The sequence below is a fragment of the Tamandua tetradactyla genome, chromosome 3, assembly GCF_023851605.1.
Source record: "Tamandua tetradactyla isolate mTamTet1 chromosome 3, mTamTet1.pri, whole genome shotgun sequence".
NCBI classification, from domain to species: domain Eukaryota; kingdom Metazoa; phylum Chordata; class Mammalia; order Pilosa; family Myrmecophagidae; genus Tamandua; species Tamandua tetradactyla.
Window position 1 is genome coordinate 149,423,153 of NC_135329.1, and position 4,350 is coordinate 149,427,502.

The window sequence follows — 4,350 nt, forward strand, 5'->3', positions numbered from 1 at the left end:
ATGATTGGTCAGAGGTAGAAGCACCCAGTTACGCTTAGTTTACTGCTGAGTCTGGTCACTGTGTTTAAAGGTCACTTGTTCTTTAAAGGTCATGCTCCTCTCTCATGCTCCCCTTCCTCTTTCCAGGACACTAGACCAATTAATTGGTAGTCTTATTCAGGTTCCCAGCCATCTCTCATTAAACTCTTTGTGGCCAAATCAAAAGGTGATAAGATCTCAAAGCTAAATTTGAGAATAGAATTGTCAACAATCTCAAAAGAATGTTATCTTAGTTAGCTATGACTGCAGCCTTTACTTGAAGTCTCAGAAGAACCTAAGGCAAAGCAAATGCAAGAAAACAAATGAGCTATCATGACTTTAAGGAGTGACCTCTTTAGTCAGGAGTGAAGTCGCTTGCGGAAAACTAAAGGAGTCCCCTCCTTGTGGTATCAGCTCTTCAGCTAAAGAACAAATTTAATTATCAAAAGACATTAATGTGCACTTTGCCATGGAAACTAAAGATTGCAAGGGGAACTTAATCTGGGAACAGTAAAATTTTATGTTTAGTCTAACAAAAAGAAATCAAATATGTGCAAAAATCTCTCTGTAGGAAAGGTAGAAATTATTAGTGCTGGAAATTTGTCCTGAGAATGGAGCGAAGAGGAAGCTACCTTACATATATCAGAATAATCTAGTGCTATGTAAAAATTAACCTAGAAGATGATGGCGAATGAACTGAAGAGAACTAACAAACATAGGCAGACGTACCGTAACTAGAAGAAGAACTCAGTGGAGGCACAGTGGGAAGGGTAGGTAGTTCCCGTCTCTGTTAGGTGACACATAAGGGACCTTGTGTGGGAAAGCTACTGGTTCTCTCATGAATATATTTTTGTCATTTTATAACTAACTGCTCTGAAAATTAAATACATAAATAAATAAATAAAGCAGAAGGGATAAGGGATAAGAGGCATGGAGTTTTAACTTGAACTTTGCCAGTGTTTAGCAATTAGACTTTGGCCAAATTACTCAATCTACAATGAGGAGAGAACAATTTTGACTGTGTTTTATGTGAGAATGATAACAACTGATTGTAAAAACAGTCTATTACTAAATATCAACAAAATCAAGATTTGGTAGTTTTTACTTTTGTTTTTGTGATTAAATATAAATTAACTGATTAATTTTCTTCATCCCGAAAACAATATTTTCTCAGTTTTATGATGCTGCCTGGAGGCTCATTTTTAAAATAAAATAAGTTATAAGACAATATGCATTATTACTTATTAGTATTATGTTTTAACACAATATTTCTCTTTTTTTAAATATTTTTATTGGGAAAGGCTAGAGCCTCTTGAGTCTTCTTGAGGCTGCCCATAGGACACTGCAAACAAATCCTTTTAAAGAAAGGATATCTCTGAAAATATTAAAGTATCATTCATGTCAAAAGGCTCATGAGGGTGCCCAAGTAGTTCAACGGTTAAAATGTCTGCCTTTCATTCGGGAAACCCGGGTTCAATTCCTGGACCATGCACCCAAAGAAAAAAAAAAGATTATGGTATTTCATTTCAAAATTTAAGAAGAAACAACTTGATATATGTTCCTTGGACAAACTCAGCCCATGCCAAAACCCACTTTTTTTCTCTCATTACCCCTCCTCACTCCAGCCCAAGTACAGTATCCTATATTCTTGTGAGTTAATGGTGCAATCACCCACTCAGTTGCAGAAACTTCTTCTCTTTATTTAATATTACCTTTCCTGTAAACTGTAAATAAGCATGTCTTTATTTTATTAGTTTCCAACTCCTGTGAACTCACTCTCTCAAAACACGTGTTTCTTGTTTTCCCTTATCCGGCAACTCGGCCCCCTCCATGCCTCCTGCTAAATCCATCCCTTCCCCTGCCTTACTCACCTATAACAGGATATATGTATTAGGTGGGATAAAATAATAATGTATATAAGAATTAATGTATACTTATAAAACCTTTGAAGAGAACATTTGATCTGGTTTATCAGTTACCATCTACTGAAAACATACTGGATTTTTAATGCTTCTTTTTTGATTGGGCAGGCACTGGAAATCGAACCCAGGTCTCTGGCATGGCAGGAGAGAACTCTGCCACTTATAAAAATTTTGTGTTATGAAATTTTCAAATGCATACAAATATAAACTACCATGTCTTATCATCTATCATTCATCCTCCTGTCCAATCCCCTCCAAATTTTATTTTCCCTGGGGTATTTTTTTAAGCAAATTATTTCATTATGGCAGTTCACCAATATATATGTCATATACTGGAATTTTAGTTTCACTTGAGAATAAAGAGAGGAGAAATGTGTACCTGATGGATAGTCTGGGAACATAATTTGTACCCTTAACAACAAGAGTTTTTCATACTCATCAAGAATTTTTCCTAATTTTCTATTTTCCTTTACTTTATAAATTCCTTTTTTAAGTTTCATAATTATAATGAATTCAGTGCTTAAAATTTAACTAGAACTTTATATGCTGAGTGGTGAATTCTGTCCTCAGGTTAAATTATCTTTTTTAACTTTTTTTTTGTGAAAAATAACATATATACAAAAAAGCAATAAATTTGCAAGTACTTTTTTTTTTGGCATGGTTAGACTTCTGGAATCGAACCCGGCTCTCAGGCATGGAAGGCAAGAATTCTGACCCTGAGCCACCATTGCACCACCCTCCAAGTGTTTTTTACAAGTAGTTACACAATAGCTTTTTTTATTAATTTTTAAATTTTTTTTAAAATACCAAAAAACACCAAACAAATGCAAACATTCTTAACTTTGGATCATTTCGTTCTATATATATATCAGTAATTCACAATATCATCACATAGTTGCATATTCATCATCATGATCATTTCTTGGAACATTTGCATCTATTCAGAAAAAGAAATAAAAAGAAAATAGAAAAAAATTCATACATACCATACCCCTTAACCCTCCCTTTCATTGATTACTAGCATTTCAATCTAAATTTCAACATTTGTTCCCTCTATTATTTATTCTTATTCCATATGTTTTACTCGTCTGTTCATAAGGTAGATAAAAGGAGAATCAGACACAAGGTGTTCACAATCACACAGTCACATTGTGAAAGCTATATCATTACACAATCATCTTCAAGAAACATGGCTACCAGAACACAGCTCTACATTTTCAGGCGGTTCCCTTCAGCCTCTCCATTACATCTTGACTAACAAGGTGATATCTATTTAATGTGTGAGAATAACCTCCAGGATAACCTCTGGACTCTGTTTGGAATCTCTCAGCTATTGACGTTTTATTTTGTCTCATTTCACTCTTCCTCCTTTCGGTCAAGAAGGTTTTCTCCATCCCTTGTTGCTGAGTCTCAGCTCATTCAGGGATTTCTGACCCACGTTGCCAGGAAAGTCCACACCCCTGGGAGTCACGTCCCACATAGAAAGGGGGAGGGTGGTGAGTTTGCTGGTTGTGTTGGCTGGAGAGAGAGGCCACATCTGAGCAACAAAAGAGGTTCTCTTGGGGGTGAGTTTTAGGCCTAATTTTAAGTAGGCTTGACCTATCCTTTGTGGGCTTAAGTTTCATATGAACAAACCCCAAGATTGGGGGCTCAGCCTATAGTTCTGGTTGTCTGCACTGCTTGTGAGAATATCAAGAATTCAACTTGGGGAAGTTGAATTTTCCCCCTTTCTCACTATTCCCCAAAGGAGACTTTGCAAATACTTTTTTATTCACTGTTCAAATCACTCTGGGATTTATCGAGGCATCACTCTGGACAAACCAACAAAATCTCATGTCCTACTCAAGGTTCCACGTACTTATGGTGTTCACTTAAGCTCTCTACATAAGGTATATTAGGAAATGCACTAGTAAAAATATAAATTTTGTACCAAATAAACATTTTTTGCTTTAGTCTCACACGTAAGTTAAAATTTTTAAATATTAATTACCATCTATTTTCAGCACCCTGCAGTAATGACATTCCTTTGTTCCTCCTCATACAAAAACTTTTTTTAATTTAAACAATAGATTTTTAAAGTTTGGTATGAGTTATAGCTTCATGATTTTTCATTCTTTCTTCTAGTTGCTCCAAGGAATTGGAGACCAAAAGAAATATCAATATATTGATCCAGCATACATATTCATTTGTTAAATCCTATCTTTTTATTATACTCTTCCTCATCTTTTTTTTCTCTTTTTTGTGAAAAATATCACATATACAAAGAAGCAATAAATTTCAAAGTACATTGCAACAATTAGTTGTAGAACAGATTTCAGAGTTTGGTGTGGGTTACAATTCCATAATTTTAGTTTTATATTTCTAGCTGCTCTGAGGTTCTGGAGACTAAAAGAAATAGCAATATACGGAT